The following is a 27,911-nucleotide window of genomic DNA, read 5'->3' on the forward strand; positions in this document are numbered from 1 at the left end:
CATGGCAGGGACACCTTCTACCATCCCAGGGCTGCTCCAAGCCTCATCCAGCCTGGCCTTGAACGTTTCCAGGGATGGGGCAGCCACAGCTTCTCTGGGCACCCTGTGCCAGGGCCTTCCCACCCTCCCAGACAAGAATTTCTTCCCAATATCCCATCTAGCCCTGCCCTCTGTCACTTTAAAGCCATCACCCCTTGTCGTGTCACTCTGTGCCTTTGTAAAAGTTCAGATCTCCTCCCAAAACATGGTTTCCTCACCAGCCACCAAGAGCAGCCACTCCTGGAAACACAATCAAGATGTGAGTGTAACTGAAAGCAGCAGCATGAATTATTTTAGGAAACACTTGGCTGGTGAGAAAACATTTCCATTACATCTGCAGGAAAAGGGCTTTTGTGGAGATAAGTCATATTTCCTATAGGCTGACCACTGTCTGCAGGAGAAGAAGAGGTAAAGAAGTAAAACACCATCACAGGGTCCTGACAGATAAACCCCGGGTGCTGAGACAGAAGGGAGTTTTGATCTACCACCTCCTTAGCTGTGTTATCAAATTGTGTGGCTTGAATTGTCAGTGATGGTTGCAGCAAGCTGGGGAGAGACCAGGAATCCAGTGAGCCACAAAATGGGTCTGTCCCATAAACAGGGTGTAAAAGTTTGGCAGGGGGTCTGACAACAAAAGAGGTACAAAAAAAAAATCCCCTAAAGGTAGAAACAATACAAAAGAGATGTAAAGAAAGAAAGGGTTGGAAGGAAGGAAGGAGGAAATCCCCCACTGCTCTCATTTCCTCTTCATGCCCCAGGCTCATCCCAGAGGGGCAGAAACTAAAGGCTCCCAACAGAGGTCAAAAAGACAATTCAATTCAACTCAGTCCAAGAGAAGGGGACAGGACCATGCTTTGGCTCTGGGCCAGTCCTGGTGGCCAGCTGGGACCACCCTGTGATCCAAGGAACCAGGATCCCTGCCCCAGCACTTTCCTGTCCCACCCTGGGGAGATACAGATAGGATTTTACCACTTTTAGCAAAAAAAGCTGAGGGCAAAAGCCCAAAGCAAGGGGTTGTTCTGCTAATGGAGAGGTCCGGTGAGACCCTCCAGGCTAGTCCTGGCTGGGGTGGTAGCAGGGTCTTTTTTGGGGCACACAGAGTGACACAGTCCCCCCCTATAAAAAAAGACTGGGAGAAGAGCCAAGGCTCAAGTTGGTGCCCAAAAATCTCATTAGTATTTTATATTTCTGTATCTCTGCATCCACTCCTAGTGTTCCTCTTCGCTAAGGTCAAAAGACATTAAAAATCCATTTATTCTTCTTCATTAAGCCAGGGCCAGTGATTTAATTGGGATCAAGCATCATGGGCTGGACCTAAAACACACCAGTGGAGAGGGGCTGTGGCTACAGAGCTACAGAGGAGCAGCAACATCCATCTCCACACCCCTCCTGCAGGTTTTGGGGCACCTTTCTGTCAGCAAAATGTACCTTTTCTATCCTGCTGCATTAAATTAAGCTGTTTCCTCACTGCTGCTGCACCAGGTGCGGCTGCAGTCACGGGGCTCAATACCTTCCTGCAGCTTTATTGCTCTGAGCTTAATGTTGTTGTTTGTTCAGGGACTCTGCCTCACTGCAGCTTTAGGAAAAAATGCATTTCATTTAGAAAAATTGCTTTTTTTTTTTGGATGTCTTGCAGGATCACCACCCACAGAAGACCTGGCTTAGGCAATTGCAAACTTAATTCCAAAGCAGGAACAACCACAGAGCAAGCACCACAGTCCCAGGAGTCACTGTTTTCCTTCCACATGCACTGTATCTCTTTCAAATGCCAGAAAATGTTGGGTTTTTTTCTATGTCTTCCCCCCTCACTAGCCACCTGTGCCAAATTTCAGTGGTGGACTCAAGGGTAATAACTGGTAACGAGCCCCTGTTTGCCTGGGCTGGCAGCCAGGATTGCCTGACAACTGTCCCCAACAGAAGAAATGAAAAGGATCTGGTTGAAGGAGGAGAAAAGCCCTGGTAAGAACAGCCAGACAGGACAGGATTATGTCTGGGGCCCCTTCAGCACGAAAATCACTCACAAAAGATACAGTAAGTCCTTTTGCAGGGGACAAGTGATCCCTTCATGCCGTGAGCCCGGAGATAAAAGGATTTAAGACATCAGCATGGAGATCCTCCAAGTTATCACTTCCCTTACCCAGAGGAGACCCTTCCCAAAAGAAAGTCCACTTGAATTTGAGCCAGAGTCCCTCACCTTGTTTTCCAGAAGGCAGAAAAAAACCCACCTTCCCCTGACCTTCCTGGCTGCATTTTGGCACGCCAAGGCCGCTTTTCTGATTTCACTTTTCTGGACCGTCACCAATTCCCCATTTTACGGCAGACGAGAGCGATTTAGCAGCTACTGGGGGTATTTTGACCTGGCTTCAGTGAGTCTAAAGGTTGGTCTGTGCCTCTCTTTTTGTGTCCCTCAGAAAAGCCAAACCTCTGGGGCTGGGTGTGGGGTGGATCTGTGGGAGGAGGGCGCGAGGCCTGCAGGCATCCGCAGGCTCAGCAGCCAAACGGGAGGAAACGAGCGCGCTGCAAAAACATGATTTCATGTCCGGATACGTGTATCCCACGGCCAGGCCTGTGAAACAGTGTGTCTGGGACAGCTGGGGACAGCCAGGAGAGGAGACAACTTTCCCTTCTTGCTAGTTACCCAGGCAGGCTTGTTTGGCCCATTTGGGAGGCTGGGAGTGCCCCTGTGGGTGGGGATGGGGATGGGGATGATGTGGGAGTTCTCTGGTCAGGGACTGGTGGGATGTGGAAAGTCACCTGTCACAGACATCTTTTATGAAAAATCCTTTCTTTAGGATTTTTCCTGCTGAGAAGCTGAGAGGCTTCAAGAACAAAATGTAAACAATGGTTATCTGCTGCTGTGGAATGCAACAGGTGGATCTGTGATTGGTCTCATGTGGTTGTTTTTAATTAATGGCCAAGCACAGTCAGCTGGCTCAGACTCTCTGTCCAAGCCACAAGCCTTTGTTATCATTCTTTCTTTTTCTATTCTTAGCTAGCCTTCTGATGAAATCCTTTCTTCGATTCTTTTAGTATAGTTTTAATATAATATATATCATAAAATAATAAATCAGCCTTCTGAAACATGGAGTCAGATCCTCGTCTCTTCCCTCGTCCTCAGACCCCTGTGAACACGGTCAAAGTCACCCAAAATGTAAAAGGAAAGGTGAGCTGCTTTGTCCCAGCACAGCTCCTCACAATAGCAAGTACAGACACAACTTTGAGCTGCTGTGCACCACCTCTGACTCATGGAATCACAGAATGGTTTGGGTTGAACGGGACCTTAAAGGGCCTCTAGTCCAACCCTCTGCCATGGGCAGGGATACCTTCCACTATCATAGCCAAGATGCTCCTTGAACACTTTCAGGGATGGAGCAGATACAGATTCTCTGAAGGCATGATCCCACTCACAGGAAGAAATTTCCTGCTAATTTCCAACTAATATCTAATCTAAAGTGTCTCTCTTCCAGTTTAACCTTGCCACGGAGTGATGCTCTGGTTGTAACCTCAGTGCAGTGAGTACGTGAAATTTTGCAGGCTGGGGAAGGCACTCAGGGGAGAAGTTTTATTGGAAAGGTCATGGCTTGGAGAGCAAAAGGAGAATCAAAGAGGCTCAAAATGCAAAGTGAAAGGACACGTCCCGTCCATCCTCCCAGAGCCCACCCAAAGCCAGCGATTATTCCCTCTCCAGGCAGCTCCTCTGATTATTCCCTCCCCAACAGCTTCCCGCTTCCTATTTTGGTAACGCCTCCCCCTGTCTCCCCCCATGCACCTTGTTCAAACAGCTCAGATATTGGCTGAAATTCTATTAATAGTGAGAAAAGGAAACTCAAAAGAATAACTTAGGAAATGGTGGGTGACACACCCCAGGCCGGCGGGCTCAGAGCCTTAGGGCAGCCAGCTCCTGCTCCTCCCAAGGCGGGATGAGAAAGCCAAGGAGCCTGAGCAGCCCAGGGAAGAGGAAGGGATGTAAGCCAGGCCCTGAGGAAGTTCCTATTTTCCTCCCCTTTTGTGCAGCCTTTCCTGATTGAAAGGGGCAGCGGGTTGAATTCATCAAAGGCAAAGAAGGGGCTGAGGCTCCGGGGGTGGCCTTTCCTAGGGGACAGCATTTGCCAAAGGGAGTGAGGAAGCTCCTGGACTTTGCATTGGAAGAAGCTCTTGGGAGAAAGGAGGGTTTTATCCATCCTTCTGCAATGCAGCCGTACCTGAGGTGCAGCAGAGCTCAGTCACTGCAGAGGACAGGAAATCTGTCACCTCCTTTTGAAACCGTGAGAGGGATCAGATTGGCAGAATATCACAGAGCAGTGTTATTTATCCTGGAATTAAGCTGGGCTACCAGAGCAAGTGGTTACTTCACAGGGTTTTTAATTTTGCCTGTGCAGAGGCTCTTTCCTTTCCATTGGCTTAGGGATAGATGGGATCCAAACAGGGTCTTCCTGAGCTGCCTGAGATTTTAGTGAGGGATGGGGCACAAGGATGGTTTAAACACCACCCTGGCACTCTCCATGTCTAAAGATGCTTTCCTAATGAGCATCACCCAACCCCTTTGCTGCCAGCCTCACCATCAGCTTTATGAAATGGCTTCACCCAGGCCAAAGACCAACTTGGCTTCCTGGCTTAGAGAATGGGGAAAGGTCCAACAGCAGCTGCCAGAGCATTTGCCTCTAATCCATCAGTCCAATCATCCAGTGCAGACACATCCTCTCCAAACCCCTGCCAGAATAAAAACTGCTGCAGAACAGTTTTGATAGAATTGCTCTGCAAAATGTTTAAGATGAGACCTAACTGCTGGGTCTAATTAGTGCTGCAATAACACTTGGTGAGGGGCTGCATCAAAGAGGTGTGGGCAGCAGGTCAGGGGAGGGGATTCTTGGCTGTGAGAGGGGTGAGATCCCAGCACAGGATGTCCAAAGAAGCTGTGGCTGCCCCTGGATCCCTGGAAGTGTCCCAGGCCAGGCTGGACAGGGCTTGGAGCACCCTGGGAGAGTGGAAGGTGTCCCTGCCCATGGCAGGGGGGTTAGAATGAGATGATCTTTAAGGTCCTTTTTAAACCAAACCACTTCTATGAAATGAGTGTGCCTGGACTCTGATTTAAAGCCACTGGGTTTATTGCCAGCAGGAAACCTCCTTTGCCCTGCTGTGAAAAGACTCTATTGAAAAAACTCTTCAAATTGCTGCTGTTTAGATTGTGCATGGAAGTGACAGTGAGCTGGAGGCACTAATGCTGACAGTGCCCTCTTCTCTGCTGTCAAATTGAAGGAATCTGCAGCCATTGTCTCTGCCCTGAAAACCCTTCCCAATAAACCCTTACTGTCTGGACTTGGAGCAGGGCAGGGGGGAAATGGATGTGCTTCAAGCCCCAAGGAGTTTTGCCTCATCTCCAGATGGAGAGGAGCATCCGGGGCTTCCTACTCCACTGCCAGCCTGGAGATACCCTTTGGCAGGAGATCTGGAGAATGTCCTCACAGCATTTTAGCATCATCTTGAGGACTCTAAGTCTGCAGCATTTTGCAGTGAATCATATCCCTACAGTAGCCAAAAGGCCACCCTGCTTTGAGAACTGGGAAAAATTCAAGTTTTCCCTGTTTTGACTAAGTACAAGTAACCCTGAAGCCCAAAGAACAGGACTTGAAGCAAACCTCACGTGAGCTTTGGCTGCTTCATCCTCTGTGTTACTGGAGATACCCTTTGGCAGGAGATCTGGAGAATGTCCTCACAGCATTTTAGCATCATCTTGAGGACTCTAAGTCTGCAGCATTTTGCAGTGAATCATATCCCTACAGTAGCCAAAAGGCCACCCTGCTTTGAGAACTGGGAAAAATTCAAGTTTTCCCTGTTTTTACAAAGTACAAGTAACCCTGAAGCCCAAAGAACAGGACTTGAAGCAAACCTCACGTGAGCTTTGGCTGCTTCATCCTCTGTGTTAGATTTGCCTGGCTTTATTTTATTCACACAACAGCCTTTAAACCTCCTTGGTTTCAAGAAACCCACCCACAGCCTGATACACTTTTCCTGCCAGGACTGTAACACATGTCCCCAGAACACAGGTTTTGATGAACCAGCATTTTCTGATGACAAACTTGCTTCATTAACAAATTCCCCATCAGCTCTTTCTGCAAGTGTTTGAGCCAGCTCAGCTCGTCTGCTGTTTCATTTGGAAGTGTGACAAATATTAAAAATAATCATCCCAAGGCGCACCTCCCCATACTCCCCTTTCCTGCAGCCCTCACTCGTCTCCTCTTCACACTCCTTTGGTCCCTCTAAACACCACATTTGGGGAGGCAGAAATGGGTTCATTTGCTGCACTAATTAATGACCAGACAGTGGGTTTGAGGCAGCAGGAATATCTCAGTGTTCCTCACTCCCACCTTCTCAAAAACATTGTCGTTGAATTGTCCTTCATGCCACACTTGGAACTCTTCTGAGTTTCTCCTCAGAGCCTGGGGTTTGCCTGAAATTTGTGATCAGTGGTATTTTTCACTCAAGTGGTCCATCCCAAGCTGTTCTGCATCCCATGGCCAGCTCCAGCCAGAGGTGAGGAATGCCAGCAGTGGGAAGTCCAGCCTCTCTTAGGGATAAACATAGGACATCCTATTTAGGATTGTATCTCCATCACTCTTCTCATGGAAAATCTGTGCCTAAGTGAAGGGGAAAGATGAAAAAACCATCATAAGGAGACAGGAAGACCACTGTGGAAAAGGAAAGCTCTGAAATCCCTCACAGGAGGTTGTCAAGGAATCAAACCAACACAAACACATGTGCCCACCTCTATCCATGCAACCCACAGGAATTTTTCACCAGTAATCCTGGAAATAATCCTCTTTCCATCAGGGGAAAGAGGATATTTCCATCCCATCCATGATGGGATTTTTAAGGGACCTGGCTCCAGCCCTGCACCCTTCCCAGGCTGCAGAATGAGCTGGGGTCTCTGCAGCCAGAAACACCTCACTGTGTAGGAAATGGCACCAGAGCTGCTGGAGCAGAAACATGGGGAGCACAAGCCAAAAATGCCTCATGTCCCAGCCTGACCAGGCCCTCCAAAACACAGAGCTTGGCCACGCTCCTATCCTCTCCTGAATCCTTTGTACCACTGGAGTGGAGCTGCCCCATGATGATCTTGCTGCTTTGGAGGAGGATTTGTGGCCCTGTATCAAGAGACCATCAATCACCCATCACTGAAGGACACGATGTCTGCTACATTTAGCCCTGAGACCCCTCTATTTCTGCAAAAGTCACACAGGACTTTGGAAGAAACTCAAGGTTTACATCAAGTAATGGGCCAGAAAGTCTCTCTGGATCAAGGTAAAGCGCAGGTGCTTCTGTCCCAAAGCAGTGGTTGTGAGTCAACACAACACTGAAAACATCAGGAAAGCTGTAAGAATACAGAACGTTGTTATACTCTGAATATCCAGGGTTTTTCTTCAATGTTGTAAGTCTTTAAGATGGTTTTTCAGGATTTTGTATTAAAAAGCCCTTTTTTAAAAAAAGAAAAGGCAAATAAGTTAAAAGTCGAGATTTTTCTGAATTTGGAATCTCAGGAATTCAGGAATCTCGGGTCCATGAAAGAACCTAAAGACTGAGGCTGCCAGATTGGGAATTCCACCTTGACCACATGAGGATCCCATCCAGCTTCACCACCTCTCTCCAGGGTGAAAGAAGGGTTGGAGGAATTTCACCACCTCTCCCCAGGGTTGAGAGCTGGACCACAAGTTGATTCCAGCACTGAGGAGCTGTGGAGCTGTCAGGGTGGTGGGAAGGAGCCTTTTGGAGAAGCCAACACCATGAACTGCTTGGCCAAAGCATCAGCTTTGCTCTGGAGGGCTGAGCTGTCACATCCCAGCAGCCCCTCCTGGGGACCCAACCTCCTTTCTCCACCCTCACCAACAAGGGTGTCTGTGCACACAGATTTATTCAGTCAGGCAGAGAAAAAGTTCCTCCCTCTGCTTTTCACCCTAAAAAGATTAATCACCCCTTGCTGGATTTTCCTTGAGGACTCCAGACAGCTTGGGAAAGAGTGAGGACATGAGCCCGTGAGACAGGAACTTATTTTGATACAGCCTGATGGTTTGTCTACCCAGGGGAACTCAGAAAAAATTAATCTAAAATTAAAAGGAGGTATGACTTCAGAGTGGATTAGTCAAAGTGCACACAACCCACCAGGTGGCCACTCCTGCTCAGCTTTAAATCAGTCTTTATTTAATTTGGACTAAATGAAGTAAGTTAAATCAAACTCTCCTCAACTCTTAAACCTGATGAGGGGGAGCTGATGCACTTTAGGAAGGTTAATTCAGGAGAAATTTGGTGATGGTCCCCAGAAAACCAACTCCTAAATGTTGCAGTGACCAAACATCAGGGATGGGGCACACCTTCCTCCCCAGATGAGGCTGGCCCTTCCAAATTCCTGGGCATGGAAAGCTTTGTTTGATGCCAGATTTGATGTCACATCATAGAATCATAGATTAGTTAGTTTGGGTTGGAACAGATGTTTAAAATCTTCTCCAAGCCCCCTGTAATGAGCAAGGACATCTTCAACTAGATCAGGTTGCTCAGAGTCCTGTCCAACTTGGTGTTGAACACTTCCAGAGATGGGGCATCCACAGCTTCACAAAATGTGCCAACATCTCATCACCCTTATCCAAAATCTCTGCCTTGTATCGAATCTAAATTGAACCTTGTTCAGTTTAAAACCATCATCCCTGTCCTATTGCAACAGACCCTGCTAAAAAGTTTGTCCCCATCTGTCTTATAAGCCCCTTAACTACAGAAAGGCCACGATCAGAGCCCCCTGGAACTCAGTTTTTCTCAGTTTTTGCCATGGAAAAAGGCAATACCAAAGAAGGCAGTGGAGAGAGCACCCTACAAGTTGTTGGGTGGCACGGGAGGGTGAAATTCTTCACCTTGCTCTCCTCTCCTGCTGGCTGGGTCCATATTTGGGTTCATGCTGAGCAAGGCAGGGATGGAGCTGGCCCTGAGCTACTCATCCTGCCAGCTGAATCTCTGCCAGCTGGCTGGCATCGGGGAAGAGTTGTCACATCCAATGTCACTCAAACTGGGAGCTGTGCATCAGCGACGTGTCTAGACTTTATCCATGGGCAATGGGGGCCACAAGAATCTCGTGGAGCAGAGCTGCTGTGGGTTGGTTGTGCAGCCAAAACTCATTTTTTGTGAGTGTCACTCTAATTTTTGCACTGAGGAAGGGAGGGAATATTCCCTTTCTTGTGGCAGGGGCTCTTCCTAAAGGAAAAGGATCAACCCCAAGCCCAGGGATAGGCTTCTCTGGAACCTCACAGCCTGGCAAAGCCACACCACAGAGAGGTGTTAAAGCTGCTATTAGCAGCAGGGATCTAATGCCCAAACTTGTGCCATCAAAACCAAGGATGCCATCCTCAGATGGAGACTAAAGCTGCAGGCCCAGCATGCAGGAGGTTCAAACCACAGCCCTAAGGGGCAGAAAACAAGAGGAAGAGACCCTAAACCCAAAAGAATACGGAGACTTTGGCCTGGTCACAGGCTGCTCTTGCACAAGGGAAAAAATGGAGATGGGTGAGTGGGAGGTGAGTTTGTGCTGGCACAGTGCTGCTGTGGTACTGCCACATGCTGTCCCCTGCTTCTTGCCCCTCCCTTTCCTCTCCACCTCCCCTGAAGATTTACAGCAGGAATCGCTTTCAGAAACAGCTCTGCCTGCTCCTGCCACCCCTGTGGGTTGTGTGGGAAGGCTGCCAGTCCCCAGAGTCATGCTCAGGGCAGGTCTTGGACATTGCCTGCCTGTCCTGAGGGCAGAACGGGCCAGCGGAAAAGAGATGGTGGGGACAGGATAAGGCCCAGAGCCTCACCCTCCTTTGTGCACCCAGCACCTCTGATGAGTCACAAATCAGCCCAAATTTACGCCCTCCAGCCAGAAAATTTACTTTTCTGGGTGGCAAGTCACGTTGCCTCCCCCTGGCCCATGTCACACACCACCCACCACCAGGCCAGGATGAGCCCAAAGAGGATGACCTGAAATGTCTTGAACTGGATAATCCTTGGGGGTCCCTTCCAGCTGGAGATACTCTGTGATTCTGAGGTCTTTGGTTTATTGACACTCTAAAGTGATGTGTAAGATACAAGTGATGCCAAGTGACATAGAAGCGACCTCCAAGAGGCTCTGGTGATGCCCTCAAGCATTCCAGCCTCTCTAAGTAAAATTTTGGGTGATTCCTGGTTAAATATTCTCCCCAGTTCTGTCTACTTTGCTTCTCTTTCAGGCTACACTGGAGACAGATTCCTCTGCAGGCACATCTGGGACACCTGCAAATCCTCCCTGACATAAAAGCTTCCATCTCACAGCCCTCATCCCATGATTTCTGCAGAGGATGATGTCAGGATCCATCCCTCCACCACGATCAGTCCCCCATGACCTTGGCTAGCTGGGGTTACTGAACCAGCAGCCCAGAGATTTCCTGTCAATGCCGTGAGGAGAGCTCCACATTTCCTTGGGATCCTTTGTGTGTCCGTGCTATTTTGGGTCCTACCTTTTTTTTTTCCTTTCTTTTTTTTCCTCCAGTTCCACATCTCAGGGTGGGGTCTTCCCAGATGATTGGGAAGCTCTATATATACACACTGCATGCATGAGCACCTATATATATATTTATGTATTTATATACTGGGCCTGTGAGTGGAGCCTTCGGGCAGGGACTTGGCAGGAGGCTCGGTGCTATTCTTTAGGTGGGGAGAGCCTCGGAAGGGAAGGACACAGCCAACCCTCCCTCTTATTCAAAACTATTTAAAGACTGTCTGGCACTGAGTTTCTTTCCCACCAAATGGCTCCAGTGACGATCTGGCTTTGCAAGCCCCTGGTTTTACAGGCCTGTGTAATCTGATCAGCTTCTATTGTTAGCAAATTTGTAATTGCCTCATTATTTAACTCTCCTGAAGGTTTACGGAAAGAGAAATCAGTTTTAGCTTTTTGTTTTGTTGTTTGTTTGTTTTGTTTTGTTTTTCAGGAGAAGTGGGACTCAGTTTCCATTTGAAGCACTTGTGTTCTTTGATAGCTCCTGCTCCTCCCCTCCTTAAAATAATACATATGATCACAGAAATCACTTATTAAAGGTACAAACAGTGAGAAACTACCTTTTCCAGTGTTGTCCTAGGGCAGGACCCTCCAGCACAGTGTATTTGTTACCCAAAGGCCTCTTAGGTGGAGCTGGAAGCAGCACAAGTAGAGCAAGTGTCCAAGGCCAGGTTGGATGGGATTTGAGCAACCTGATCCAGAGGAAGGTATCCCTTCCTAGGGGGTGGAACGAGATGGTCTTTAAAGTCCCTTCCCACCCAAACCATTTTGCAGTTCCATGTTCTAGGATTTACCCCCAGAGAGGAAGGATGCTCCTGTAAGCACTGTGTGCTGGCTCACCTCCTTGCTGAGCCACAACTCTCCAAAACAACCCTCATTACACTTGTCAGCTTCTCCCTGCCTCAGTTTCCCCATCTCTACCTGCAAGAATGGACAGATTTTGGACAGAGGAGCTGTCTTCATCTACAGGCTGATCCAGCACCTTGCTAACCGGGGCCCCAGCCTTGGTTGGGTGCCAGAGCAATACAAATAATTACTAATAGTAAATCCCATGGGAGTTTATTACATTATGGTTCAACTTCCTCCCAAACAATTGCTCCTCTTCCTTGCTTTGTGTGTTCTTCAAAAGAAGCGGCTGCTGTGCTTTGGGGCTGGGACACAGGCCCTGGTAAACACACACCCAGCGTTCCTGCTCAGCAGGGCCTGGGCAGCAAAAAGGAGATAAATCTGCTTTGAGACAATCACACTGCAGGCTGAAAAAACCCTGGGGGTTTCGTGGAAATGGCAAGGTAGCTGCACGAAGCAGGGTTTGTCCTGTGGAGTCCCTCAGGGCACATTTATTCTCTGGTTTGGGGATGGTGTTACTCAGAGTGGCAATGAGAGCAAGAGATGCAAAGAGCAGAAGTGGCCACTGGTCTCAGGGTTCAAAACATCCTCATTCAGAGAGTGGTGAGGGTCGTGGCAGTGCAGGAGCACTCAGATGAGGGAAGCAAGGATTTACAGTGGGCACTTCTCTTGCCAGTGCTTGGCCGTGTCCCTGCTTTCCACCTGCACTGCACCTCCCAAAAAGTACATAAAGGGAAATATGGCCCAGAAATGGGAAGAAAAATGCCTTTGGCCCACAGCCAGTGGATCAAATTGTCCTTGTAAGGCCTGCAGGATATGGGAGCACCCCAGTGCCATGGATTTAGGTGCCATATCAAACTCCTACAGGAGCTGGGAACCCAAAATATCAAGAGTCCAACAAAAGGTGTGATGGTAACGCAGAGAGGCCATCCCAAAGCGGCTTGAGTGGGCTTTGGCTGAGCTTTCTTGAGGTCCTTGGGGCCTCAGTCAAACAACTTGCTCTGCAACACATGGTGGGATATCTCTGAGGAGGTTTTCCCATTGCCAGGACCAGGAATTAAGGCCTGCACAGCAAGTGGCAAAGTGGAGAAGGAAGAAAGGTCTTGCTTCTTAATCAGCCAACTGGTCTGACTTAATGCTGACAAAGAACAATGTCTATTTTGGTCATCCCTTCCAAGATGGAGCCTGCAAAAGCTTTAATTAGTCAATTAAAAGTGGCTTTGTCATAGGAGATGAGACACAACCGGGATCAGCCAGCTGGGTTCTTGGCTGCTGAATGACATTGTCTTTCCAGCCCAATGACCTCATTGTTAATGACTCAATAGGGGAACAATGTTGTCCACCCAGCAGCCCAGCAAGGAGTGAGATTCCTGCCCGGTTACAGCTGAGCAGAAGAGCATGGGAAGTTGTGGGATGTCACTGGGTTGGGGATGCAATGCTTTGCACTCAGTAGGTTTCAATGGCGTGGTTGCGTGCTGAGAAACTGCAGCCAAAAAACCAAATGTAATATATGAAAAGAATACAGCACACAACAAGGGTCATACTCAGGTCCCCAAAGCTCCCATGACAGGTAGTGAGTTAGAGCACAAAGAGATTTGCCAGGCAGGGAGGAAAAACCTAAATGGTATCTAGAGGTAAGCAAAGCTTACAGCACCCACACCCAGGGTGGTCTGGGTGGAACAGACCCTGTCCATGTCACCTTTTGAGCTCAGGGCTTTGCTGAGCTCAAAAACATCTCCCTGCCATCAAATCCTTCCCTCCAGGGCAGTGCCTGGAGACTGTGCCACAGGGAAGGCTGTGGCAGGGCAAGGGAAGGGAGCAAAGGAAGCAGGAAGGAAGAAGGAGCTGCATCCCCTCCCTGCTCCTAATCATCCTCCTCTTCCTCCTAAGAGAGGCCATCAGCTCTGCAAATACCAGGTTGAGTTCTCACCTTGGAGGGGATCCACAGCTCTGGGTACAGGAGGGAGTTGTGGGGCTGGGCTTGATGGTAATATCCCAATTCCTCTGCTCCTGGGGTGACAGACACCAGGTCCTGCTTTGGGCACAACAGGGAAACTCTGACACGTCAGCTTGGGCATTTCCTTTAGGAAACTGAGCTGGACTCATGGTGGGGTTGGAGATGGGAGGAGAGGGCAGGGACATGATGGGACCCACAGAAAGTCACCAGCAGAGCAGAGGAGAGGGGGGCACTGAACTGGGATTCAGTGGGTGCTGCTGGTTGTAATCCTGGAGCTGGGCAGTGGAGATGGAGGAGCCCCTGCTCTGGTGAAGGCTGCAGCTGCATGAACATTCCTGGCATGTTTGCAAGTGATCCCCGACCAAATCAAAGCATGGCTTTGCTGCCAAAACTACCTGAAGACAGCATCCCTGATTACAGCTAGGCAGAACAGAGCTGAAAAATCTCCAAACACATTTCAAACACGCATTTGGAGAAGCACAATCAGCTGTGCAAAAATACCCTCTCACTGCCCTGAGCCCCATCTCCTCCTGACATCTCTGGAAATTATAATTGGATTAAATGCTGTTGGACACCACTCAGAAATCAAGCCCTGAGCCTGCTGACCATGGAGGCAAGAAAGAGCTGAGCCATCAAAAGCAAATGACAACTTCCAGCAATGCTCATTGATAATTCTCAGTAATTGATTGTTGTTTGCTTTAAATTCTTAGCAACTGATTGCTTTAAATAATTAATAACTTGCAAGCCCATGTACTGCAGACACTGCTCTGTGGTGCAGGCATACTCCTGGCCCTGGTGGCTGGCAGAGAATCACTACAGAATCACAGAATGGTTTGGGTTGGAAGGGACCTTGGAGATCATCCAGTTCCAGCCCTGCTGCCATGGGCAGGGACACCTCCCACTAGACCAGAACTTCACTCAGCATGACCTGGAATTGCTCTGCTTCTCCATCACCAGTCCCTCCCAGTACCCAGACCTCTCAATGTGGGCCACAGAGTCACTGATGAGAGGCTGAAATGCTCAAATGATGCAAACCAACAGCACCAGGTCCTTTGCCCAGGACGTTTCTGCACAGCAGAGCAGCCAAATAAATAGAATATGTGCTGGAATCCAGGCACTGCATTTTGGGACTAAGGATGATGCAGCAGATGGCCAAGTCCTGTGCTGCTGAAGGATTCAAATCAGCCCTCCCAACCAAACAGTGCTGGAGGGAAGCAAGGTATGGAACAAATCCCCTTCTTGCAAACCCTAACCCTAACCCTGATGCTTGGAGGGCAGCCCAAATGTATGATGGAGATGAGTTACAGCATCAGGACGTTTGGATGCTGGGCCCTCACTCCTGGGAAGATAGCTCAAATCCAAATCCAAGCAGATCCAAAAGCTGATCCTTATTACTACTGAACAAATTCCTTGTTCCTAATCTTGATGATCAAGCAGAGGGCTCCTTCTTTCCCCACTCTTGGGCAGTTTCATGACACCAGCCATAGCTTGAACAGACTGGGAAAATTTGCAGCTCTTTAGCTTTGGGGAGTCCTGAGAGATGCAGGTGGCACCAAGTTCCTGTAACAAGCCATTTCTTGCCTTTTGTGAGGAGAAAAATGGAAAATCTTCCCACAGGCACAACTGTCCATCTCAGCAAGGAATAGTCTTGGTGCTTAAAACACGGGCTGAGAGATCCAAGGGTCTCAGAAATAAATATTTCCTCCAATATTTCCTCTATCTCCTTTCTAAAAAAATTCCTCTAAGAAATAAATTCCTGAGGCAGGAATGCTTCTAATTTCTTCAGACAGAGACTATGAGCATCTGATCTTGTCGGATTTGAGCAGAGACAAAACCTTAGCACCCCTTCTCTCTCCTGTCCCTCTGTGGGATGAGTGCCTCTGCTCAGACTGAGTTGAAATCCTTGCAGGAACAGCTCATGGGCTGCACTTTTTTATCCTCCCTGTAACTGCGATGAGAGTCAGCCTTCAGGATGGGAGCAAATAAATAAATAAGCAAAGTGAGATCCCAAAATCTGGCTTCAAAGGCAGTTTCCCTACAGAGGTTTCCTTTAGCCGCTCCTCCTCACCCATCCACTTTATCAACATTCCTCTTCCAGCACCTCAGGGTACCAATCTGAGCAGCCAAGACAGAGATAAACGCCTGCCCCAAAACTGCTTCTGAGCTGGATTAGGAGGGAACCCTCCCTAAAAGGCCAGCTGGGCTCAGGGCATCCCCTGGCTGCTGCTCCCAAGGGAAGCAGCTTTACATCCATCCCCCTGCTGCCCCCACAGAGAGCCCCCTCCTAATCAAACCTCCTCCTAATCAGATTGGAGCCATCCTGCCAGACATGCAAAAGGCTCTCACGGCAGAAAAAGTGTGGAGCTTCAACCCTTCTCCTCCTCCTCCTGCTCCTGCCTCTCAAACACAAACACAGCCCCAAATAGCCGGCATTCCTTCGGCGTGGCTGTCCCCTCCAGTGCTCCCCATCAAACCCCCAAGGCACACAGAGCTTCTTTTGGTGGTTTCCTGGCTTATTTTATTTTTTTTTCTCCCCTTGCAGTGTTTTACCAGGATTGGCAGTGGGATTTTTCTGTGTGAGAACACAGCGGAGATAACGGAGAGCTGCGCACAGCAGGACCACTCCAGAGCTCAGCTTTGGGTTTGGGCCAGAATAACCCACTGTCCATAGCACCTCCATGAATTTCTCATCGTGCTGGGGCTCTGCACCCATCCAGAGCCTCTCCAATTGTCCATGGCATGTCATGCAATGCTGAAAGCCTCTACTCTAGCCAGGGATTGTGCAGAGACTCCTGCAGGAGCTGCTGGTGGGGCCAGGTCACTTTGCTTCCATCAAGGATGCTAAAAAATGCTGGAATTTCCATTTCTAACATTATCAGGGAGGAAGAGCACTGCTCCCTTGGGGTTCTCCTGTCACACCCAAACTCCTTTAAATGTCCAGAATTTTACCAGGTGAAGTTATCAGCTACCTGTGGCCAGGTGCAGTAATAGGAACACACAATCAGGTGGATTTTTTTAAAGCAGAAAACCATCTTTTTGCTTTCTCAACCATCAGTTTGGACTCCTGTGTTTCCCTCCCCAACCCTCTGTAAAGGGGGTTCATAAATGCACACACTGATCATGACACCTCCTGCTTCTCTTGCCACCAAGCCTACCTCACATTTCTACTTTTCACCACCCTCCCACCACTCCACCCTGCCTGAGCCACTTCCTTTGACAAAATAAAAGCTTTTTTTCCCCCCCTCCCAAACTGGCTGCCCTAAATCACCCCCAGCAAGTGAAGCTGTGATTTGGAGAAGCCTGGAATGGGGAGTGTGGACAGTGATGGGTGACAGGTTTTGTCCTTCACTGGGCAGCCAACAGTGGGGGTTGTATTGCCCATCCTTGTCCTCATCAGGAATTCCTCAAAACCACCCCTCCACTACTGACCTTCTCCTGGTTGGAAAACTCACCAGAAAATAATGTTTGGAGGTGGGATGGTGAAATACAGGCCAGGTTTTGAGAAGAACTCACCATGGAAGAACTACTCAGGAGCATGGCCATCGTGGGATGCTGCTGCTCCCAAGAGCCTGGGAGGGATTTGGATTAAGGAAATGCAGAGTGAGGGCTGCAGGAGCCTGCCCAGGGTCTGTTAGTGCATCCTCCACCCTGAGCTGGGTCAAACTGCAGCTTATCAGAGACCTTTATCAGCCTAAAATTATGTGTTGCAGCAGAAGCAGATGTGTCCTCTCACTGGAATGGCTTTGTGCAAAGAGTGATGACAGGAGTGGCGACCACAATCACCTCAGGATTGTTTTGTTTTCCTTCATTTTCTCCCCTCTGTTGCTTTAAACAGCAAAGTTTTATTTGCCAAGCTTGCTGGGGAAAATGCTCTCATGTTGGATCAGCAAGGGGACACATCAGAACACGCTGGATGAGGGGAATGGGCTGCACACCACCAAGCCCAAATCTCTTCCTATTTTTTGGGAGACCAGATTTTATCATCTAGCACCAAAAAGAACATTAAATATATTGCAGTGAGACCAAAGCCAACCAGGACACCATGGCACTTGGGGAACTCAGCTTTTCCAGCACTAAGTGGGGCTGGATTTGGATGTGAGATAATAACAGGGTGGTCAATTAAAGGAATTTTTGTTAATTTTTGCTTCTCTTTAATTGTCTTCTGCCTACACTATGGGCAGATGTCCAGGGTATCCAGACATGGGATAGTCAGTCCCATTTAGACAGTCAAAAATTATTTGCATAAACCTCAGCTATCCACTGAAATTCCCTCTCCAAGTCAAGGAGAAGCACATTCAGCTGCTCCACCAACAGTTAATTCCAAGCTGCAAAAACAACTGGAAACCAGCAGCTGAAAAATAAAATTGTTTCCTCTCCCATTTTAAACAGTAAAAGTGAATTTTAAGAGAATGACTCCTGTTTATTTGAAACCCTCAAGGGACACAGAACAATTAATTTCAGTCACTAACTCCATCACAGATTGACGCTGGAGATTTGCTCAGTGAATTGCTTAGCACTAAACTGAAAAGTTTGTTGAAAAGTTTATTGCATAAGGTACCCAAGGTCCTCGGTTATTTGATGTATCTTAAAGGAATTGTAAATGCTCTTTTGCATTTGTCAGTTTAACAGAAATTTCCTCTACAAGCAAAGAGTGATTTCCACCAATAAAGCCTAAATTAGTTTTATTCATCATTACCAAAGACGACTCCAGAGATGCATAAATTAGAGATCAAAATAGAGAGGTCTCAGGCTATAAAATTCCTTCCACAAATATGTTCAGAGTGTGCCAGCCTGGTTAGAAAACACAGCTGAAAGGCAAGAGTGGGCTGTAAATCTCCAAGTTTTACAATGAGGAGAATCAGCCCTGCTTAAGGGATATAGCTATGAATTGTAAATGAAAAACATGATAAAAATCAAATCATTCAAATTATGACTTTCTCCTTCTGTATTTTAAGTCATGATTAAAATTCATAATTTAAGCCACATCAATTTAAATCAAAGCACCCTGCCATAAAATGAGGTTTTGAACCCTTTGTGAAGCTTTAATGAGAAAAAAAGATCATTCTCCTGTTGAATGCGGTTAATGGGGATTTATTTGTGCCATTCGTGGGCAGGAACTGTCTTAGAAGCCCACAAAATCACATGGACTGAGAGCCTTGAGGGCTTTTTTTAGCCAGCTGGGAAAATTTTAAGGAAACAAAATAATTGTCTATAATAGGGTGTTGCATTAATCTCTAAACTTTCAATTTCCGCAGCATTCCGTGTACTGTGCAGGACAGGAAAATTTATTCTTTATGTCAAAGAGATCAGCATCTCTCCTTGGCTTTTTGGTATGGAAATGACCCTGAGCCTTGGGAAAGTGGAGGTGATAGGGAGATTGACTCCTGCACCCTTGAAATTTGGGCTCAAGGCTGTGAATTTTGCTCTCTGGCTTCACAGCTGACACAATGCCCTGTCCCATTTTGCTTATCTTTTGTCCTGGCTGTCTCTCAGTTGGATCAGGATTTCTGGGAGCCCCGGAATTGCTGGTTCCTCCCATTTGCAGCACAGGTATCACAGCTTTCTTTGCCACACAGGATTTTGGGGTGTGCTGTGATTTGGTTTAAATGTATAAATTTATGTGCCCTTAGAATGAGGCAGTGGAGAACACAAACATTTCTTGGCACTTGTCAAACCAGATCAGGGTGCTGATCCATCTGAAAACGAGACCAATGTTAGAAAGAAAAAGGCAACAAAAAAGAAAAAACAGGAGGCTGTTTTCTGCTTTTACAGCGTGTTGCTACTTTCTCCGCTTTGCCAAGAGAAACCCACAGGAACAAATTCTTGTTTGTTTATTTGTTGTTTTTATTCCTTCAGGCTCCAAAACCGAACCAGGTCGCCAGCAGAGAGTGATGGCTGCAAAAAATGCATGATGAGAATACTGATTTGGAGTTCTGCAACCACAACCTGCTTTGAGGCTGCTCCTTATCAACTGACTCAGTACGTGGTAAAAAACTTGCTTCCCTTACCTGTGCTTTAAATATTTCTTCTGTTGCTGATTAATTAGAAATGTCCAACAAGGACAAATTTATTGCTTATTTAATGTGGATATAGATACATATTGATATAGATTAGATATATCTTGAGGACCTTGGTTAATTGCTCCAGTTGCTCCAGTACAACCAGTGCTAACCAGATCCATGCTGGCACAGAGCATCTCTTAAATTACTCTGCTTTTTCTCACAGTCAGGGCTCACAGCATTTTGATAAGCAGCACATAATAGTCACCCTGAGAGCTCTCCACTTTCCACAGCCTGCAGCAGTATAATTTAAACTTTTCTCTTTTTTTTTTCCCCATTTGCCTACGTGGTGGAATGTCTTATCTTGCCCTCCTGCCTTTAGACTCCAGGGAGGAGGGGAAAAAAAAAAAAGTGGTCTTTGCTATTAGGTTTCAAAGAAGCACTTTCTCAAACAGAGTTTCTCCAAGCCTTTCTGAAGAGCCTTTCAAGCCCCCTTTGTCCAAGTTAGAAATTGGGTATTTTTCTCTTTGCCTGTATTCAGCAGAAGCCACTTAGAATAAAAGTTTAACAAGGCTGTCTCCTCATTTCTCTACAATAGATCTAATATATATTTAAGTATTAGGGCTTAATTTCTAAGCCAATTTCTACTTTCTCCTCCAGTTAAATTTGCCAAAATCAATTAAGGCTGAGAGAGAAAATTTCAGCCTTTGCCATTAATAACTGAGGCCTTATTCTTCCACTGCAAAATGACCTTCCTTCCCCTTTCACCACCCTCATCAGCCATGTGGCCTAAGACCAAAGCTCCCTGCACACACAGCCTGTGAAACAGAGAAAAAGCCACTGGATTAATCCAATTTTATTCAGGATGATAAGAATATGAACCAGACCTCAAAGCAACATCTAAAATGGGACCAACTCAGAAAGAAAAAAAATTACCCTTACAGTTTTGGAGGAGCTTTTAACTCAGATCCCATCTCTGCCTATTTCTAAGGATCTGTCCTGCATCTGACAACAGGCACAGATTTGGTTTTTAAACCCAAGGACCATGTTCTTCTTATTTGCCTGTTCATTTTGCAACCTTTAGGGTGCACTCCTGACCCACCAGCAAGAAGTTAGTCCAAATCCCAAAACCAATTTTTTATATTCTTGAGCAGATAGAGAGAGTGTTACACAACATAAGTGTTTCCAGGGGCAGGTCCTGGATATTTTTTGTGTAAGATCAGACCTTGCTGGGGAGCATTTATGGAAACAAGCATCTCTAGTGGACAAATCATCCCAAGACCCATCTGAATTGCCTTCAGAAGGCACAGGTTGATTCAAGGATAACTCAGCTTCAACTTTGAACACCTTAGTTAAATATCTGAACCTCCATGGCCTTACCTTGGGTCCCTCAGTTGGAGGAAAAGGCAGAAGAGTCACACTGTGACTCCAATTTTCCCTTCCTCCTCAAGTCCAGTCATCCCAGTTTGCCCAAACTGGAACCCATCCCTTTCCTGCTGCCACCCAGCCCCAAGACACAGAACCTTGGATGTTACTCACAAGTGGAGCCTCGCTGAAAGCCAGATATCAGCCTGGCCTGTTCCCTTCCCTCTGCTGCTCATTTTAGATGCACATCCAAAAGCAGGGGTTCCAGCAGCGCTGGAATTCCCATTGCCCAAAAGAAAGGTTCACTCCTATTCCTTCCCCCTCGTGCTCTCTGCTGGGTGCTGAGACACCACACTGAGTCGATTTTAATAAGTTGTTTGAATTCTCCTTGTGTCCTTGCAATGCTTTGTCACCAAAGTGTCACCGGTGTCTGCTGAGAGCGCCTGGCCCGCGGCCAAGCCAGGCGTGAGACACACGTTATTTACGGGGCAGAAAAGGTGCCTGCAGCATGCAGAGCTGCAGGGATGCAAAGATTTGCTAAACAGGCACATCTGGTGGTGAGAAAACTTCCATCAGCAAGACCTGGGACCCAACAGGCAGATGAGTAATGAAGGATGTTGGTGCTTTTGGAGTTTGAGCGGCTTCGCTTTGATGCCTCAGGTTTGAGCTTTCACGGGGGAAATGATGCCTCAGGTTTGAGCTTTTGTATTTTTCACATTCTGTGCTGCTTTAATGTGTGGGTCTGGGCTTCATATTATGGGATGGTGAGCTATGTGCACAGAGCAGGGAGACAAAACAATTCCTGCTCTAGCTGGGCACCAAGGACAAATGACCCAAATCTCAGCCCAGGAGCACAAACCCCGTGGGCTGGAGAGAGAAAAACAAGCAGGGTGGGACTGCAGGGGCTAAAGCTGGAATGGGACAATGAACTGCAAGATGCAAATGGAGCAGAACTGATCCCAGGGAGAGACCCCGGGAGCGCTCGTGCATTTTGGGGCCATTTTGGTTCATCTTGGGTGCAGCCCTGGCTGGGCTCTTGTGCTGCCCAAGGTGCATCCATGGAGGAGATCCTTTCCATAAATCCCTGCTTTATTCTTTAGCTCTGTCTAGTCTCTGCTCTAGCTCAGCCCGCACAAGGCATCAATTTCACCTCTTGAAGGAGAGAGGGGTTTTTTTCTCTTTAGGGTATCTGGCATTTTCTGGTCCCCAATGGATTTCAGCAACATTCAGTGCCAAAGGCTGGCTCTAAGACACCCAACAGCTCAAATTAAGTGTATATGGGCATGTGACCCTAAAAAGTCACCCTAAATAAGCCACCACAGAGCTCTACACTCCCTAAAGTCATGAAAGGTACTATCAAGATTTTTCCAAGATTCCCACCAATAATCACTATTTCCAGCATTATTTGCAATTCAAAGCCAGCAGGTAACTTGAAACAGGTTTAGTCATCTTTGAAGGAACCTCAGCTTTACTGTGAGGTGGGCAGGCCCTGGCACAGGGTGCCCAGAGAAGCTGTGGCTGCCCTGGATCCCTGGAAGTGTCCAAGGCCAGGCTGGATGGGTATTGGAGCACCCTGGGACAGTGGAAGGTGTCCCTGCCCATGGAATCATGGAATCATTAGTAGGAAAAGACCTCCAGGAATATTAAGTCCATTAAGTCATTAAGCTAACGCTAGGTCCTCCACTAAACCATGTCCCTAAGCACCACATCTACACTTTTGAACACTTCTTGGTGCTATTTGTACCACAGCAGCTCCAGCTGAGAGAATCCCCCTGTCCCTGATCACTCACTGCACAGTCTGGGCAACAAACACTTGAAAAATAGAGAGAGGAACTCCACACAGCCAATTCTTTAAACTCCATTTCAACTCTTCAGTTTATAGCTGAAAAAAATCTTATATGATTTTTGTACAGTAACAAAGAAGATTACCTGTTTCTCTCCAGCTCTACCTTCCCAGACAGGGCTTTTTAGCATAAAAATTAGCATCTTTTTGGATAAAAATTAGCATATTTTTGGATAAAAATTAGCATCTTTTTGAGCACCTCTGGAGCTGTGATATGAGCAGAGCACATCCCTCCTGCCTGTTTGCGGTGGATCTGTGTATTCCTCAAGGATCCCCAGAGCTAAACACTGCAAGGCTTCAGCCCAGCACAACAACAAATATATAATTAGAGCACTTAAAATCCAATGAAGCTCAGAAAAAACTGTCCCCAAACAACAAAGCACTGGAGGAAGAACTCTCACTCTGGGGTGTGGGACACCATCCCACCAGGCAGTTCAGGGAAAAAAATAAGGATTAAAAAAAGTGTCAAACAGAGAGGTTTTTGGGGAGATGGGTGTGCCACATCCCCAAAGGAGCTGCAAGACCCAAGTGGAGAATCAGGATGGCCTCACGAACTACAAGTGAAACACTTCATGGATTTGTTTGGCAATTCCCAAGCCTAAAGGAACTGCTCTCTGCAACTTGGAGTATTTGGCAAAGCCCTGGGGGTGGCAGTGGACTGAGCACAGGTAGCGGGAGAACAAGAAATGCCAGATGACTTTGTGTGCGCATTGCTTAGAGAGTGGGAAAAGAGAGAGAGAAAAAAAAAAAAGAAAGAAAAAAAAAAGAAGCAAGGTTTGCTCAGGATCTCTGTGTGAAGGAAAGGGCAGGCATTGCAAGAATTCAGAAACAACATCCTTAGGTGGAGATGGGCCAGTAGTGGAAGGGGCTGAGCACGTAAACAGGCTGAGGAGCAGGAAGCTGCCAGGAGCGTGTGAAAGCTCTGGAGAGGCTGCTGAGATTTCACATGCCTGCACACGGGGAACGGACCCAACCGGGCCACCCGGATTCCTGCAGGGCTCAAACCCTCTGCTGCTGCTCTGGGCAGAGCTGGGGGTGGCTCCTGGTGGTGCAGGGGTGGTGTCAGGCTGGGAACAGCACGGGAGCTCAGGTGCATGCTCAGGCTCACAACCTGCACATTTCTAAGTGTCACTACTCAGCAGTGGGGAGGGAGGAAGTCCTGCACATCCTCAGGTGGGTTTGCTACAGGCATCATCCTGCCTGGAGCACCTGGAGATGAAGCTGCTGAAGGCACCTGAGCTTGGGGTTTGAGCCCCTGTGGCACAGGCAGATGTTACAGCAGGACCTTGTCACAGACATATTTTCTGAAAAATCCTTTCCTTGGGATTTTTCTTCCTGAGACGCTGAGAAGCCTCAGGAACAAAATGTAAACATTGATTATCTGCTGCTGTGGAATGCAACAGGTGGATCTGTGATCGGCCCATGTTGGTTGTTTCTAATTAATGGCCAATCACAGTCCAGCTGTCTCGGACTCTCTGTCCAAGCCACAAGCCTCTGTTATTCATTCCTTCTTTTTCTATTCTTAGCTAGCCTTCTGATTAAATCCTTTCTTCTATTCTTTTAGTACAGTTTTAATATAATATATATCATAAAATAATACATCAAGCCTTCTGAAACATGGAGTCAGATCCTTGTCTCTTCCCTCATCCTGGGACCCCTGTGAACACGGTCACAGGACCTCACTCCACCCTGTAAGGATAAAACCCCACTCACCACATCCCTGGCTCTGCAGGGCTTCAGGGGACTCTGGGTGGAATTTAAAAGTGGAATTTAAAGGTAGAATTTAAAGGTGTTTTTTGCCTAATTTGCTGCATCTCTTGTACACACTGGTTGTTCTAATACCCAGGGAGCAACATAAAAGCATCTCTAAGGAGCTTATTTCAAAATTTAAGAGCAGCAAGGAATGGCAGAAAATGCTGTTTTGAAGGTTTTAATCAATTAATTTTTGAGAAAGATGTAATAGCATCACTTCAGAGTGTTATAGAAACAGGTCCCTGTCCTATTACATGCCTGTTTTGTCCCCATCCCTATGATATGTATTTATCACCTCATTTTGGAAAACAGGACAAAACCTTCTGAGAAGGCAGAGTCTGCTAAACTCAGCTAAATTCTGGCCAGCACAAGAAAAATTGCATGAACAGCTCCTACTTTATGCCAGTATTAATGATGCTCAGGACTTCCTGAGTCTTAATGGGGAGAGAAATCTCTTTTCAAGCCCACGTTGGCACCAGGGACAGATGGGGGTTTACACCTGCCTGCCCCCCAAACCCTGTGAGTCCCAAGAGGAACAGGAATAAACAAGGAGCAGGCAGAGATTTCAGCCAGACCTCTGGGAATTCACCCCAGAGTTAAACCCCCAGGGCCCTGCCTCCACTTGTGCTTTTACCAGTGGTCTGGTGGATCCTTGGGAACACAGCAAAGGGACCACCCAGAGCAGCATCACAGATACAGGGGCAAAATTTGGGGTACCTAAACCCCAACAGCTCCTCTCTGCTCTCACTGAGCGATAAAACCCCCAGGATAATGGGGCACAGCCAGAGGGATCCTCACTGTCTCTAAACCACCTCCTCCAAAAAACACCCCAGAGCTCATGCTGGTGGGTTTAGACCTTTTAGAAGGGCAGATGGGGAGACAAAATGCATGGTTTATAGGGAAAACAATATCCAAAGTGCTACCCCAGCCTCCCTGCAGATGCTGGGAGCCGATATTTCCAGCCACCAGCATGAATGATCACTCCTCACAAGCCTTTAGAGCGACTCCCAGGAATTAAATCAGTATATTGCACGGTGGTTCCAGTTCCTTTCATCCAGGAACCTTCAAGTGATTTACAAACAATCCTTTAATTAAGCCTCCCAAACAGCCCCCGGGGTGGTGTTACTGTGTCTGTGCAGGGAATCCAAGGCTTTGCAGGACTAAAATGGCAAAAACCTTGCAAAAGTCTTATCAAAGTTCCTCCGAGACAAAATATCCTGGAAGAGTCTCTTGGTTTGATGCTGATTCTAAAACCCCCTCTGGTTAAACATTTTTTTTTCCTCCTCCTGCCCGTGTCAGGATTAGTATTCAATGGGTAAAAATGTTTGTTTTTTAAATGCACACCTCTGACAGCTCATCCACAAACACGAACTGCCAGTACCAGGGAACTCTCAGTGCTGGGGAGGTAGCCTGGGAATTCAGCTTTGGGAATAATGAAAAGCAGTGTTTTGGCAACAAGGGTTTCAAACCCATCAATCTGTGCCTTGCTTTGAGCCCGGTGCTTGATCTCCGGTAAAAACCCTTCCTGTCCTTTTTTGCCCCCAGGACAGGTTTGAGCTGTGGCTCTTTTGGATCCCCTGAGAATAAAAAGTAATTTTTGTCTCTTCCTGATGCAATTTTGGTGGGAATACAAGATGCAATGTGGAGAAAGAATAAAGAAAATAAAATATCCCATGAAGATGCTGTAATGGGTGACTGACCCTCTCTCCAGCTGGTGGAATTTAAGGATGTTTTTTGCCTAATGCTATATTTGCTGCATCTCTTGCCTTGTCTAAAGCTGATTTTCTTCTGATTTAAGCAAGGATATAAAGAGGAATCTCTGCAGAATCAGGGGATGTACAAGCCTGGAAGTCAGTATTCCTAAGGAAATTGCTGTACCCCAGAGAGCTGCTTTGAAAAACTTCATCAACCTTGGGCTGGTTCTGCTCTGCTCCACACATAGAAGTTGTCACCTTCCAAAAACCAGCCCTGATATCCCCAACTCTCATTTCACATCCAACTTAAACACAGCAAATCATGTAGGCTCCATCCCAGTCGTTATTTCCTAAGATACCCAAAATATTACAGCTTCACTTACAAACCCAACCTCTTATCATCTAAGGAGGAAGGGGAAAAAAAGATGAATTTTAGGCTTTGAGGAACTCAGATGACCACAGCAGATTCCAGCTAAGCACTGCTGGGATTCTGAGCCCAAATACTCAGCAAACAGGGATGTCTATCTTGGCCCCTAAGGAAGAAAATCCTGGTTCCAATATCCAGGGAGCAACATAAAAGCATCCCTCAGGAGCTTATTTCAAAATTTAAGAGCAGCAATGAACGGCAGAAAACACTGTTTTGAATTATTTAATCAATGAATTTTTGAGAAAGATGTAATAGCATCACTTCAGAGTGTTATAGAAACAGGTCCACACATTACCAGCCTGTTTTGTCCCAATCCCAGTGTATTTATCACCTCATTTTGGAAAACAGAACAAAACCTTCTGAGAAGGCAAAGTCAGCTAAACTCAGCTAAATTCTGGCCAGCACAAGAAAAATTGCATGAACAGCTCCTACTTTATGCCAGTATTAATGATGCTCAGGGCTTCCTGAGTCTTAATGGGGAGAGAAATCTCTTTTCAAGCCCACGTTGGCACCAGGGACAGATGGGGGTTTACACCTGCCTGCCCCCCAAACCCTGTGAGTCCCAAGAGGAACAGGAAAAAACAGGGAGCAGGCAGAGATTTCAGCCAGACCTCTGGGAATTCACCCCAGAGTTAAACCCCTCAGGGCCCTGCCTCCACTTGTGCTTTTACCTCCGGAGCATCCCCCAGCTTTTGTTACCTTGAATAAAAGCACATTCAGCTCTGCAGAGGCTCTTCTGGGAGCCGTGAGTTGCAGCAGGATTTTATTTTTATTATTTTATTTTTATTGTTTTATTTTATATTTTATTTTATTTTATTTTATTTTATTTTATTATTTTATTTTTTAATTTATTTCATTATTTTATTTTATTATTTTATTTTATGTTATTTTTACACCTCCCTCTCTTTGCTTGATTACAAGGAAGAAATGCCCCACTCCTCCCTACTCTTATTCACTCTGCAAAGCATCACTGCCTTTCCCTTCCCTGCTACTTTTCCATGTGGTTTATGGCCACTTTTCCGCCAAAACACCCCAGCAGAGCACCACAACTCCCACTCCATCACCCCGAGCCTCACCCCGAACCCCAACACTGCCGCAGCACCCCAGGAGCTGTTTCCACTCCCAAGCCTCCCCAAGAATCCCCAGTTTCACCTTTTCCCAAACTCCACCATCAGCTCCCACCCGGGAATCGCTGGCTCCAGCAGCATTCCCTGCCCCGCGCCATCTCCGCCTCCCGTTTCGCGGGCGCAGCACCTGGACCGCTGCACGAACAGCTCAAAAATCCCCCCCGGTTCGATGGGACCCCAAAAGCGGGATGGGAAGCTCGGCTCTCCCCAGACCCGGAGCCCCCGAGCGGGATGCGGGAGGGCAGAGCTGGAGCTCATCCCTCCGCAGAACCGAGCAGCACTGCGGCTCCGAGTTGCGCTGGCTGTGCCCCGGCTG

The 27,911-nt window shown here is 47.3% G+C and overlaps 1 protein-coding gene across 3 annotated transcripts in view; it reads right to left on the reverse strand.

The window, feature by feature from the left end:
• The window catches only part of PODXL (podocalyxin like), a 46,752-nt gene that overhangs the window by 18,573 nt on the left and 268 nt on the right, over positions 1–27,911 (reverse strand). The gene's annotated exons all lie outside the window — the stretch shown is intronic.

Source organism: Camarhynchus parvulus, chromosome 1A, assembly GCF_901933205.1.
Source record: "Camarhynchus parvulus chromosome 1A, STF_HiC, whole genome shotgun sequence".
Lineage (NCBI taxonomy): Eukaryota > Metazoa > Chordata > Aves > Passeriformes > Thraupidae > Camarhynchus > Camarhynchus parvulus.